Source organism: Triticum aestivum, chromosome 7D (assembly GCF_018294505.1).
Source record: "Triticum aestivum cultivar Chinese Spring chromosome 7D, IWGSC CS RefSeq v2.1, whole genome shotgun sequence".
Taxonomy (NCBI): Eukaryota; Viridiplantae; Streptophyta; class Magnoliopsida; order Poales; family Poaceae; genus Triticum; species Triticum aestivum.
In genome coordinates this window covers 411,670,929-411,685,825 of record NC_057814.1, presented here as the reverse complement: position 1 = coordinate 411,685,825, position 14,897 = coordinate 411,670,929, and the positions used below count along the sequence as shown (strand labels likewise).

Genomic DNA, 14,897 nt, shown 5'->3' with positions numbered 1-14,897 from the left:
AGCGGCGGTGAGGTGGGTCAAACCTATGGCATCAGCGGCAAGGTCGCCAGAGTCGGCCATGGCCCGGGTGGCGGGCGGGCGAAAACGAAATGAAGGTGGTTGGCGCGCGGTTGGCGTTTTTACATCTCCTATAGGTGGAGATGTATTTTTTCATCGCGATGTGCTGTGTTTTACATCTTCGGGAGACAGAGATGTAAAAATTTTGTATCGGGGTTTCGAGCATCGGAGATGTAAAAGTTAGTTATTTTTGCATTAGTTTCTATCTGAGTTAGAGCATCTACAGCGAACATAGCAAATATGACCCCTTAAACGCCCGTGGACACGCCCGGTCAATGACCAGGCATGTCCGTTTTGAGCCCCTATTTAACATCCGCGCAGCCACACTCTTCAATTTTTTCTCATATATCCCGTCACTTGCACGTGATTGATGGAGATGAAGAGAAAGAAATAAAAGAATGAATAAATAAAGAGAAAATGTGGTCCAGGGTGAGGTTGCGTCCTACGTGGCGGAATGTCCGAGTGCACCCGGGCGCGTCCGCGAGCCCTCACATCCTCTCCATATTTGAGATGGATATGTGGGCTCGCGGACAGCCCGGGCGTATATGGATGATATGAGGGGTCCGATTGGGTCATGTTTTTCCTTCTCTCTTATCCGGTCAATGACCGGGCGTGTCCGCGGGCGTACGAGGGATGGTTTGAGGCGTGCTGCAGTAGATGCTCTTTAGAGCATCTCTAGCAGACCCCATATAATGCCCGCAAAACGCGTATACAGTTTGCGGAAAAATGGATCTTTGATTTGAGCCTCGTGTTCTACTGCGCCTATTGGGATGCTTCCCCATCATGCGGAAGTATTGATCTTCGATTCTTTGCCAATACCTCTTGGTGGTTTGAGATGTACCCGTGCAAGCATCAAGAGACACCGCACTCCAAGCCTTGATCTTCCAAGATCGTGCAGTTCTTCGATCCCATGCTTTTTTTGCTTGCGCTTGCTCATGCGCCCCCTCATCTACCTCCTCCACTTTATCTTCACCACCATGATCATCCACGCCACCCTCCATTTCATTGTAATCGAAATCAGCGAACGGGGCTTGATCGATGTCGACGGCGTCGGTGTCCAACAAGTTCACGAACTCGGTAGTGGCATTGTTCGAACCACCGCTATAGTGAGTGACAACAAGTCACAAACTACCACAATGGGCGAAAAGCGAAGCAAATAGAAGGGATCGAAGATGCATACCTTCCAGCCATTTCGTCGAACACCTCGCCTGCGATGGAAGCAACGCTGTTGAACGGCATCGCCCGGGAACCTCTTGCCGGGGCGGAGGGAGTGGATGAAGGCGCCAGCCTTTTTGTAGGAACCTTCTTTCACTTCATGCCCGAAATCTTGCCCACCTTCTCCGCCGGCGGTCGGGCAGATCGCGCAGCAACGGCGGCGCCGGCGCACGTGCCTTCCTGGCGGGGCCAGCCTGATTCCCGCCCTGCACGACCACGTTGCCCTGCCGCTTGTGGGTAGGAGCGGTGGTGCCTTGAGCGATGGCGGGGGCAACATGGCCGGCAACGAGATCCGCCAGAGGGGATTGCGCGTGCGCGACCTCCACGGTGACGGGGGACGGCTCGGAGGCTTCCATGGTAGCGAAGAACGGCCGGGAAGATGGACCGGAGCGGGCGGTGGTGGGGCAATGGCGGCCGAGGGGGGAGCGGCAACGGCCGCGCGAAAATTTCCCTCGCGCCAAATCTCGCTGCGATAGGGGGCGAGCTCGGGTCGGCCTCCCACCCCATGAATCTAAAGGTTGAGGGCGAAATTTTTTCACGCCCCGCAAAATTTTTTACGAGTCGAACGCGTTTGCGGTGTCTGATCGGGCATCATTTTTTGCGCCGACCCGTATTTTAGCGGTTATTTTGCGGGCGGCGGCTTTATACGGTTCTGCTAGAGATGCTCTCAGCTTGGCTTTCTTCTCCTCCCGTGGTGCTGCCTCTCTCCCTGCCGCACCTCCTCGCACTCTGCCGCCGCGGCAGTCCCTTGGTCTACTCCGCCGCCGCGATCCTCTTCCGCCACTTGTGCCGCCACGCCTGTCCCACGCGGCGGCTGTCCATCTCCACTGCCGGTTACCGCCCCCAATCCGCCACTTAGCACCAGTCCACCACACAAAACGTCCTGCCTTAGAGCATTACTAGTAGAACCCTCAAACCCTCAAACCCTTATAGCAGTTTTAAGGGTTGAGAAGTGCTAGTTTTTGACACTTTTAAGGGTTGAAAAACAGGGGCAAAGACTAGAACCCCCAAACCCAACCCTGGGCAGGGCGGCGGCGCGGCTTGGACGGCCTGGGCGACCGGCGGGAGGGCAGGGCGGCGGCGCGGCTTGGACGGCCTGGGCGACCGGCGGGAGGGCAGGGCGGCGGCGCGGCTCCTCGATGCCGGCTCCTGGGCGGCCGGTCAGGACGGGAGGGGAGGCGGGAGGGCGGCCGGGCCGCGGCGGCGCAGGGGAGGCGGGAGGGGCGGCCGGCGGGAGGGCGGCCGGGGCGGGAGGAGGGCGCACGGCGGGGCGGGGAGGCGGCGGGGCGGTGCGCGGCGGGGCGGGGAGGCGGAGGGCGGCCGGGGATGGAGCGCCGGGGCGCGGCGCGGCGGGAGGGCGGCCGGATCCGGGGAGGGGGAGCTGAAAATTCCCTCCCGTGCGTCGTTGGCGATGGAACCGGGTCGGGGAGGGGTTGGGCTGGCCAACCCCTGTTTCTACAGGCTGGAAAGGAGAATAGGGGTTGAGCCTCTAAAATTTTTTGAGGGTTTAAGGGTTAAGGGGTTCTATTCTTTAGGAATTTTTCGTCTCAACCCGTAAAAAAACGGTTATTTTTTAGGGTTTGAGGGTTTAGGGGTATTACTAGAAATGCTCTTACGCCGGCTCCCCGGCAGCCTCCTGATCCACTCCCCGGATCCTTCCTGCTCCATCGCGTCCCGGCCTCGTGTTCTACTGGGCCTCCTACTTGCCGCCCCCCCTCCCGGCCCACTTCTAGTGCCTGCCACACTTCAGTTCTGCCGCCAACACATTGTCGAGGTGGTAATCACCCATTCATCAATTGATTTTAGTAATCACAAGACCTGGCAAAAATTATGCTAACTAAGGCTATTGATTTCGGGATCCTTATATTTAGTTGTTGGTTTGCTTAAGCAAGATGTATAATCAGATACTTTGTTCTGCGAATCTGTTAACGTATGTGTTTGTTATCTGCTAGGATTTGCCCCTCTCTCCCTTTTGCCTTCTTCATTTTTGTTACATTTATCACATATTTTTATGTGCGGTTTCGTGTGTTTCGTAATGAAACAAATTCTGCAATTTAAATAGCATACTGCACTAGCTTGACATTTAGAACAAGTCCAATGTGGCGCGATGGGAGCTCAGCGCGACCTGATCGACGCATCCTACATCAGCTTTGCATCATCGCGTCGCTAGGCGCTAGCACACACACGGCCTCGACGCCGTCTCCACCGCGCGATGCCCCATTGCCCTGTAGGCCATGTGTGCTTACGTTCACTCTTTGATTTGGATTAGAACAAAGGTACGGAAAAAGAAGAAGATAAGGTTAGCTTTTGTATGTATCCTCTTTAGCAGTTCTAACTTGAATAAACTGAGGTAGCTTGTTAGTATGAAATGCAGATCCTTGTCAAATGAATGAATCAATAGCTAATAATCCAGTCTCTAAAGAAAGGGTTAAGTAGTTATCTAACTAGTAGATGGACTCTTCTTGTCAAATCCATTTGTAAAGAGCAATGTAAACTGTAAGTGACCAGAGATATTTTTTTATTTGCTGATCAAGTCATTAGAGGGAAGATGTCACTGTACAAATATTTCTTTTTGGAGGGAAGTTATCTTTACAATGTTGCAAATTTATTAGCAGAATTTTGCTTGATTAAATCACAAGGTATGAGAACCTGCAAACAAGTGGCAGGATCATTAACGTAAGCTACTTCTAGAAATGAGCACCCTTCCTGCACACTTTTTTGCCCATTCCACATTTGTCTTGCTAGGTATTTCCAACCAATTTTCGCTTCTGATACGTAATCTCCTTTCTCCCACTATTTCTCTTTGTATCTTTGTATTGATTATCCCAGTTTGCTATTGGCGCAAGTGCAGTTCTGTAACGGCATTGATATCTCATTGCTGGATCACTTGATTTATTGATCCAGACCTCTCGAGTAGTTTAAGCTCTGTTTACAAGCTTGGGTCATAATAAATTGTGAGGCTCAACTGAACATATCACTGCTCTTCAAGTTGATGCATGAACTGAACATGCATTGTCGTCAAACCAAGCGTGCCAGATTCTTTTGTTTGACATTTCTTATTTGAGAAGTGTCCCATTTATCTCTTTTCAGTCAGATGCTAACTAACTACAATCCTCCCTCTTCCGAAGATGCTAACTAGATATACTAACTTACATATACATTTACTTACTATTTTTCTGCAGCAGTTCTCACTCTCTCTTTTTTCCAGGACTGAGGACAAGCAGGGCGTCGTCTGCGACATGAAGCTGATTGTATTGTTTTGACTGAGCGAAAGCACGTCCGATTCTTGGAGGTCGTGAAGCTTCTAAGCCTTTGTGAAGATTCTTCCATCTGGTAAATCTTAAGCGTGTCACCTGCTCATATGTTTCAGTGGATGCATGCCTTATGAATTTTGTAGCGGATGCATGTGTGAATGTGAATGGATGCATCAGTTGAACTATGTGAATGGGTTATATATTCTGTAGTGGATGAGTCAATTGCAAGAAACTACCACATTTGCGGCTAGGTTTGCAGAAAACCACCAAGTCACTAATCCGTTGCAAAAAACACCGTAAAATCTCTAATCTTATTGCAAAAAGCACTGATCGGGTGATTTGGTCCCTTTGATCGCTTTCTGACAACTGGGGCCCAATTGTAAGGTGCTGACATGGCAAAAAATTAACATACACATCCCTGGATCAAAAATAAAAAAGCAATCAGACCCCCCACCCATCCCCCCTCCCTTGCGCTCGTGACCCATCTCACATCTCCCCTGCGCGACTGACCTTCCTCCGGCGCCGACTCCGGCTCCGGCCACCTCACCTAACCCGTCGGCGCTGCCCTAACCTGCTAGGGCCTAGCCCTTCTTCCTGCTGTAATCAACATCGTCGTTGTCTCCTTCCTTGTCGGCGGCAGGGGCGGGTGCGGGCGCGGTGGCGGAGTGCAGGGACGAGACGGCGCCGGCGAGTGCGCGGAGGAGGGGGCCACGGCGGGGGAAAGGAGCGGGGACGCCTCGGTGGGCACGGGAGGGGACGCCACGAGGAGGAGGAGGAGGAGGATGTCGTCATGGAGCCCCGTCGCCCAGCCCCTGGTGGTGGTGCACCGCACGACGTCCCCAACTGCTCTGAGCTGCTGCTTCGGGCACGGCGTCGAGCCGGGGAGGAGCGGTGTCGAGCTGCTGCCGCTGCTTGCACGGCGTCGAGCAGCCGCGGGGCCGAGCACTCCCGCCGCCATGGAGCTGAGGGTGCCGCTGCTGTCCTTCTCTACTGAGGATGTCGCCGCGGCGGCTGCACGCAGACGAAGCCATCATCTGGGCACGGCGGCTCAGGACATCGACGGCGACATCGTCAGGTTGGAGCAAGGCACGGCGGCGGTGACGGGAGCCGGCGGGATCGAGAACAGGGGGATTGAGAGCAAGGGGGTTGATTGCTTTTTATTTTTAGATCCAGGGGTGTGTATGACATTAGTTTGCCAAGTCAGCTCTTGACAGCCGGGCCTCACTTGTCAGAAAGCGATCAAAGGGACCAAATCACCCGATCAGTGCTTTTTGCAATAAGATTAGAGATTTTACGGTGTTTTTTGCAACGGATTAGTGACTTGGTGGTTTTCTGCAAACCTAGCCGCAAATGTGGTAGTTTCTTGCAATTGACTCGTAGTGGATGGATGCTTGTATGAATGCAAAGGGATTTGTGTGTAAACTGTGTGCATGTGTCAGCAAACATGAGTCGGTTAGCAGATGCCACAAATAGGCTACAATTTTGGAGTTTAAGTATGATCCTAAAATAAATTAAATGCAAGCTCTGGATGCAACATCACATAAGGCATAATGCATTGGGGTAGTTGTATCTAAATATGTGCCATGCCCTAGGCGACTGCACTAAGAGATGATGCATTGGGAGTGCTTATGATGGATGAAACTAATATTTGTTAATTGTATACTCTTGTATAGTGACTGGGGACTTGAGCAAACTTTTCAACTCCTTCAGTTTACTGCAAATTAACAGCGTGCCTCGCCTCCATTGATTGTGCCTAAAGCTCCAAGAAGACTAACACAGCCACTGATTGTCAAACGAAGAAAAATATTCAGGTGCAGTTTCATCTTCCTGGCCCTGGAATGGTACTGATCAAATAGGGGCATGAACCTCTTGACTCTTCACCTGATTCTCATCTCTGGATGTACCGGGCGGCTATAGTAATAATCTTGTTTCCAGTTTCAGGTGTCCCCAGGAAATGGACGTCTTGCCTTTGCCAAAGAGACCTACCAGGGACTGGTCGGAGCTGCCTTTTGACACCCTCTATTCAATTTTTGCCAATCTAGGGGTCGTTGATCTTCTTATGGGTGCGGGCCTTGTTTGCCACTCATGGCTGAAGGTGGCCAAGGAGCCTGATCTATGGCGAATCGTGCACATGCAGCACCACGAGATCGTCGGCATGGACACAAATGATTTGCGGGCAATGTTGAACGTGGATATTGACCGTTCTGATGGGCGGATGGAGGTGTTTGTGGGAGAGTATTTTCTTACTGATAAGCTCCTCAAGTACACAGCGGACAGGTAATCTTATCTCAGTACTAGATTGTGTTCTAGATTTTTAATTATATTTCGGGCTCGAATTTTATGTTTTAACACTTGATGCAAATGCCCTTAATTTTGCCATCCTTATGCAGTGATAGATATCTGTTTTAGAACGTTTTAAGTCATAGATTTCATACCATCGTTATATGAGGTCAAATCAACTGTAGAGTGAGGAATTTAGATGCAAAAAAAGGATAATTCTTCTTGTGTTGGATAAATGTCCCGATTATTATTATCAATGTCAGCTTCATACAGATTTAAGTATATTTCAGCATTAGGTATCTTTGCTTGTTTCTAAAGCCAAATAAAAGGCTTCTTGATGCTACCTTTACATTGCTATTGTGTTTTAAACCAAAGGCAGCCACATATTTTCTTTTACAAAACTGAAGTTTCATGACTGGGTTCAGATCAAATGTTGGGGTGTGCATACTCGTACCACGCTTCACGTCACAACTCAGTTGATTGAGTCTTTCATCATCAAACCTTTGAGATGATATTGTTCACTCAGTGACTTTATTGCTTTACTATATTGAAATGCACCACTAATGTTTCTTTTCACGGAAACAGTGAAATAAAGCATTCTACTGCATCTCTTTTTATTAATTACAAGAAAAAACAAAGATATGTATAAAGAGAGAGAAAAGCAAGAGTTACCGATAATGCACCAGCAAGTTTGTTATTTGAAATATGAGCTCTGTAATTGTAACCATGTTCATTAGGAGGTGCTAAGAGGCAGGTGCTGCTTTTGCAGGTCGCCCAATCTGAGGCACCTTGACCTTGTGAAGTGCTATAGGATCATGAAAGAAGGATTGGCTGAGGTGATACCAAGGTTTCCCCTGCTGGAGAAGATCGTGCTTTGGGGTTACCGAAGAAGTGTCACAGGGGATTTGTATCAAGTCATTGGTAGAACATGCAATCAACTCGAGTGCCTCGAGCTATGCCATGGGAGCAGGGAACAGACGCTTGGGATTGCGGCATTGCAAGGGCTGCGAGACATCGCCCTCATACGCTGCAATGTGAACGACGAAGAGCTGGCATTTATCATTGATAGTTGCCCTCTCCTGGAGCGTCTTCACGTGAGGGGTTGCTTCGAGATCGCCGGCGAGCCAATCCTGATGGCCAAGCGTGCCAGGATCAAGGCAATGTCGGTTCAAATCTATGCCCGCTATAACTGGGACTGAGTGGTTGGTATTTCTCCATTTAAGATGTACTCTACACGAGAGGGGCAACCAAATTTTTATCAAATTGTCGTTGTTAATCAGTTTGGTGACGAATCAGATAATCGGATTCTGAGGGCAGCTTTGTACATATTTCAGAAGCTGCCATTTTCTTTTCCAGGCGGTCAGATATCAAATCAAAATGACAAATTTGATGTTTATAATTATTATTCATCTGCCGACCTTTCCTTTCTTTTTTTAGAAGAAAAGGACCTTTCCTTTCTACAGCAGAATCATTCGATTTTTAAATGTTTAGAGATTGTGCTCTGAGGATTCTTACCTGAGCATGCAGCCCCCGTATTCTCTCCGGCTCCGGTCAAGCCCCGGACCTTTTTTTTTTAGAATCATCGGTGAAGCTGAGTTTGCTCCTCAATAACAGTAGAAGCACGGGTTTGGTTGGGCCTGGGCCCTGGGCCCTGGGCCCTGGTGGAGAGAGGACGAAGGGAACTTGAAAGGAAATGTTTGCAACTGTTGGCGCCAAAAACTCAATTCGTTTGGAGGGCGCGCTAAAAGGATTCGCGGTTCCCTCCACCAAAACAGAACCGCGGGGAAACAGAGGGAGGTAGCCGCCGTGGTCGTGGGAGGAAGAGGGGCGCCATGCCGATCGAGCTGCCGAGGGGGCTGCCCTTCGCGGTGGACACTTGGACCCCCGCCTCCGCCCTCAAGCGCCACCGCTTCCTCACCCATGCCCACCGCGACCACCTCGCCGGCATCACCACCACCAGCGCCGCCGGCGCCGTCTACGCCTCGCGCCTCACCGTCCTCATCTCCCGCCACATCTTTCCTCAGGTAAGCAGCAACCTACATCTCATCTCTCCCCGCCTGTACCTTGTTCGTTTCTTTTCACCTCATCTCCATTCCCGTGTTTCGGAAAATTTCCCCTCTCCAAAGCTTGGGGCGGACGCGTTCGTGGAGATCGAGCTCGGCGCGCCGGTGCTCGTCCCAGATCCCGACGGCGACTTCACCGTCACTGCCTTCGACGCCAACCACTGCCCTGGTCCGTGCGCCACTCCGTCCTCTTCCCATTCTCGCTAATTCCATCATTAGTACGCCACCGCGGCCGATTCTAAATCCTTCTGCTGCTCGCAGGCGCGGTGATGTTCCTGTTCGAGGGCGCCTTCGGCAACGTCCTGCACACTGGCGACTGCCGCCTCACCCCCGACTGCATTCAGGGCCTGCCGTTCAGGTACATCACCGCTGAGGCACCAGGAGCGAACCAGGCGCCACCGTCGTGCCGCATCGACTACCTCTTCCTGGACTGCACGTTTGCCAAGTGCCCGCTGCAATTCCCGGCCAAGGAAGCCTCCATACGTCAGGTCTGTGTGCTGCTTCATCAGTAAACCAGACCAGCAATTGACGCCGTGTGTCTCATCATCACATTGTATTTTTCAGGTGATCAACTGCATCTGGGAGCACCCTAATGCGCCGACAGTGTATCTCGTGTCCGACATGCTGGGACAGGAGGACATACTGATCGAGGTGTCCAGGGCGTTCGGGTCGAAGATATACGTCAACAGGGACAAGAATTCAGAGTGCTACCACACCCTGTCACTCGTCGCACCGGAAATCCTCACCGAGGACACGTCCTCTCGCTTTCAGGTGATCGAATTCCCCCGGTTGTCGGAGCGGGCAACGGAGATGCTTGCATTAGCACGGGCGCAGCAGCAGCCTGAGCCCCTCATCATCAGGCCTTCTACCCAGTGGTATGCGCACTATGCGGCACCAGATGCGTCGCTGAAGCAGAAGCCTGCGCTGACGGAGCCTATGCGGGATGAGTTCGGGGTGTGGCATGTGTGCTTGACGATGCATTCGTCTCGCGAGGAGCTGGAGCAGGCCCTGCGATTCCTCCAGCCTAAGTGGGTCATCTCGACAACACCTCCTTGCCTTGCCATGGATCTGGCCTATGTCAAGAAACACTGCTTCCTGTCCCGGCTAGGCCCCGATGATCCCATCTGGAAGTTGCTCAGAATACATCATGGAAATGCTACTGTCACAGGCTCACCGCAGGCGGCGATAACCACAGTAGAAGCCATTAAGCAGAGCGAGGAACAAGAGTCGGAAGACACTTGTTCTGCTGTTTGCAGCCAGGTATTACAAGATTTTGCAATTGAGGTGGTGCAGCCGGTGACATTGTTTGGGAGAGCAAGGTTTGGATTACCTCAGGACTTTGAACTGTGGAAAGACAAGTATGAGAGTGTTCAAGTGGCCGAGGAGGTCAAATTTGAGGAGGAATTGCAGAATTCAAATGTAAAATCCTTCGAGCTATGGAAGGACTTCAAATCTGACAAGGGCACTGCCCACATGATTGATTTAACTCAAGCTGTAACAAACGAGCTCCATGGTTCAGCAATAGAACCTGAGTTGCAGAAGGACTGTGAATCCATCGACGGCATTCAAGTAATCGACATTACTCATGGTGAAGTGCGTGAGCACAGCTCGGGACGGCTGTGCTGAACTTGCCAAGGATGTGAAATGCAATCAGGGTGCAGAACAAATCAGGTTATCTAGATTCGAGGTGAAAGAAGAGAGTTCAACTGCAAGAGCCAAGTTCTTGGAAATTTGCAAGCCCAGGGAGAGTGTCAAATTCATCGCTGAGACAGTACAAGCTAAAGTAGAAGCAACAGAAGAACTGCTTTCTGAGGATCGCATTGTTCTATCCGACATTAGCAACAGACCTGAAGGCCCTGACACTGACAGAGCAGATACTGCTGGAGTCGGGTCATCAAAGGTTTTGAATGCGAAGCTGAGGAGGCTGTACAGGTCGATGAACGTGGCAGTTCCTCGGCCATTGCCGTCATTGGTGGAGCTCATGGGAGCCTCCAAACGACCAAGGGTTTCCTCCCAGTTTCGTCATCTATGAAGGGCCTTTTGTTATCATAGCACAAGATCATTGCTAGAGCTCTAGATTTGTCTCAAATCCCTGTGCAGCTACAAATTTGTTGCAAATTTGTATTGAAGTGATTCCTTTGCTACAGAAATCAAAGTGATTTAGTGGTTGTGAATACGTCAGTTCTTGATATGGTCTTGGCATTTTGTGGTGATGTAGCTGATCCAAGTCCATGTTTACTTTTGTAACAAGTTCATGTCTACTTTTTTTGGAAACATAAGTCCAAGTTTACTTGATGTTTTTATCAGTTTGGGCTCACAAGTTGTGCCAAGTTCAGATAGGTGGACTGGGCTGTGTCTGGTATCTAGATTTCAGTCCAGATTGTTACATTACATGCCATGCTGTGCAAGGCCGCACGCCGCGCCTTGCTGGTGGATTTTGGTGATTTTTTTGTGTAGTTTATAATTTTCTATCTACTGATGATTTCTCTGTTTGATTAATAGTTATTCTAGTTGTAGAAGGTGGTCTTGAAAGATAGTAGTCTTTTGGCTTATCTGTTTATTTGAATGTTCGAGAAGATGTGACATAGGTGTATGACGGTTGTATGTTTCAAATCTGTTTGCAGATGCCGCTGTGTTCTCGTGTATATATACTACAGGCAGGCTGAGCCACAGGCAGGCCGGAATCTCCAGCCATTCCATCACCACGGGGATCCGCGTGGCCAGTGTATAAGTAGTGTATTTGATTTGTTTTTGCCCCGTATTGAACCCGGCTGGTCCCATTCACATGCAAAAGGCAGCTAGGCTGCTGATCCGCGTCTGACATGTATGCGCACAGGGTCACGGGCTGAAGACCCGTACGGGTCCTTGTGCATGCATGCCGTGGAGGATTCTCGGCCAACTGAGGCCACCGTTTGGTCAAAGTGTGGACGTGGAGCATTTTGGCCCACGGAAGACGCAAGTTTGTTCACCATTAGCTCACCTCCCACTAATCAAGTTTAGTTAGTTCATGCTAATACGAGTATCTGTGGGTATTGGCAAATGAAGCACTGCCACAATTTTGTTGTCTCTAAAAGTCAATAGGACTAACTTGGCACTTGAATTCTATCTGCTCTACACGAAACAGCTTAGCGACATGTTTAGTGCGAATCGTTTATGTGATAGAATAAACAGTTTAGTCCTGGTTAATCACGCCGGAGCGGCACGTTCATGCCTAAATAGTCGCTTTGTGTTAGCGAATGCAGTTTTACGCGAGACGTCCGCTCTGGTGCAACAGCTTTTCACCGCGCATCGTGGTTCACTTTCCCCCGTCCTGTCAGGCTGTCACCTCTGAGAATTTACTATGCTCTCACATCACCCCTCCCCTGTTATCATCTCCCTCCACCCACCACACTGAGCCTGGAGAAGGAACACCGAGCAAGGCCACCATCTCCCTCGTCGCCAAGTTGCCAGAAGACGTCGAGGTTTTTTTTTAACCGGTCGGCGAGGTGTTCTATGAGGAAGACTGCCAGAACGGCAAGGCCAGCTACAAGCTCCACCTGTTCCAGCACCTCATCTCCCCGACAACCAAAGATGGTGCTATCTGAAGAACATTTTAGTGGTAGTGTTCATTGCAGCATTAGTGTACAAGTGTTTGTGCATGTAGACTGAAATTTCCTCGGTGAATTTCCATTAGCATTGTGTTGCATTATCCTAGTGATTGCACTAGTCAAGATAAAAAGGTATTGGTGGGAGCTGCATGAATTAAAGTGCATTGAATTAACCCTGCACACGGTCCAAACTGAATATCTTGTGGAGGTTCTTAAAACTGAATGAAAAAGAGTTACATGGCATTTCCAATTGCCTATACCTATTCCCTCAAAACATTGCCTATACCACACAGGGCAAACTGTTTTACAGAACAACAAATGACCCTTTGATTGCCTCAAGCAAGTCACTTGCCGCCGCTGAATGGTTCCCTTGCATCCGCATTAGCTCATAGAACATCAGGTTACTATGTGATAACAGAGTTTCCTGCAAGATAGAGTAGCTACATTGGTGAATTTGCATAGACAGTGGGCATGCTTTCAAGCTGCTTGACTGACAACCTAAGCACAACCAGCTTGCCTCTAGAAAATACTCAAACCGAACCTCCTGTGTGAAATCACCCCAAGTACATTGATGAACATTTTTGTCCCAAACAACCATCATCAAGGTTTTACTCCAAACCAATCATCTCCCAATCAAAACAATCATTTGACTTGCACTGGATCAAAACTCATAAAACAAATATGGTTATACTGGATCCAACATCACTAACACCCAAAACTGCAAACTGCATTGTTCCATTGCCTCTAAAAAGTAACCAACAACCTAAACACGACCAGCTTGCCTCTAAACAATCCACAAAAGTTTTACTCCAAATTTATCACGTACCAATAAAAAAAAATCCTGTGGCTTCCACTGTAGCGAAACTCATCAAATAAATACGGCAATTCTGAACTCAACATCACTAACCCCCAAAGTCCAAGCGACAAATGTTCCATTGGCCCAAGTAAAAAAAGTTATCTACTCCGACTACCCAATTTACACCATAAAGCTGCCTGTGGCACGGGGGGGAAATCCAACAAACATACTACCCATCCAAACAAATTTGTCCCAAATTGCACTCAAACTAAAATTGCAGTGAAATATGTGCCAAACAACCAGCTTCAGATCAACTTCTACGGTAATTAGACAAAGCTCAACCTTTCTAAATATGCAAACTTGCTAAAAGAGCTGCAAAATCAGAAGGAGAGAAGGATGTTCAGCACAGTTTCTTATGGCTGTGCTTTGCCGACCGCGTCCACCTTGACAATGGGGGCACTCATCGAATCCTGGGAGTCCACTGGTAGAACGGAACCAATACACCCCGCCAGCCCGGCAACACTCCTGTGCGAATCAGATCTATCCTGCAAGTACAAAATTTCCAAAACAACGACGCTGATTCGACACCCATGCAATCTACATACATCTCTGTAAATTTCAAACCTCCAGTAATGCAAAAATCCAATTACCACACTATGAATCCAAGAGCTACTAGATTAGTGCTAACATCACTGTCGCCACACTTCCAACAATCTCCAAAACAGCTCTATATTTTCCTACACAGAAGCATATTTTTCGAAAAAAATGATCCACAACATGTACAACTAGCACAGCACCGAAAATAGAACAAATATGTGCATAACATTACTATGAATCGCTGCAGAAATCCGAATCAACTCTTCTGTCCCCTAGCAACCTAAACATGATTCAGATCTAACTTCGCACGACACTCCAAAGAAGAATTGTGGCAGAGCATCAGCACACTGACCTGCGTGTCCAGCCACTGGTGGCTTCAGAGCACACCTCGCCCGCCGCCGGCGCCAAACACGACGCTGGGGACGCTCATCGAATCCTGTGACTCGACTGGGAAGACGGAACTGCTCCACGGCCCGGGCGCAACACACATCCTGCATGAATCGAAGCCGAGCCAACTCGGTAAGAAATCCCTAAAATCCGCAGCGGTGAACAGACAGCTAGTTCAAGTGAGGGTTGGTCGGAGGGGGAGCAAACATACCCGTTGAGCTCGAGGCCATTGTTGGGCACCTCGCCGGAGCAGCACAGGCGCCGCCGTTCGCCAGATGGGGATGGGGTGGAGGAGCCGACCCGCTGCGTGGCTCTGGTTTGTTCCACGCAGGCCGCGGTATCGTCGTGGGGATGGGGGTGACCAGTGCAAGATTCTGTCGCCTGTGCTGTTTCGAACGATAAGTCATGGGCCGCACACAATACGCCTACACACTCCCTAGCCGTATCGTGGGCTGTATTTCACTGGATAGGCCTGCCACCCACTGACGGGATGCAGATCCCAAGGCCCAAACGGACGCCCACGATATCGGCCTACCCGTGGCTCGGCCTATGAAAATCCGCACCCTTGGTTGGGTGCTTTTGTTCAGATGTGGGGAACTCTTATTTTTGTTGAAAATATGGATGGACAACAACATTTGGCGTTGGACATGATAGGAGATGA

General features: G+C 49.8%; 1 long non-coding RNA gene and 1 pseudogene across 1 annotated transcript; one reads left to right on the top strand and one right to left on the bottom strand.

Moving 5' to 3' along the window:
* The first annotated feature begins 6,199 nt into the window (after nt 1-6,199).
* Nucleotides 6,200-11,050, top strand: LOC123167422 (uncharacterized; annotated as a pseudogene).
* Nucleotides 11,051-12,602: 1,552 nt separating this feature from the next.
* Nucleotides 12,603-14,672, bottom strand: LOC123167058 (uncharacterized). Its single transcript, XR_006483775.1, has 2 exons — nt 14,448-14,672; nt 12,603-14,340 (listed from the first exon to the last, which is right to left on the bottom strand). It is a non-coding gene; the product is annotated as an uncharacterized lncRNA (long non-coding RNA).
* Between the last annotated feature and the right edge of the window lie 225 nt (nt 14,673-14,897).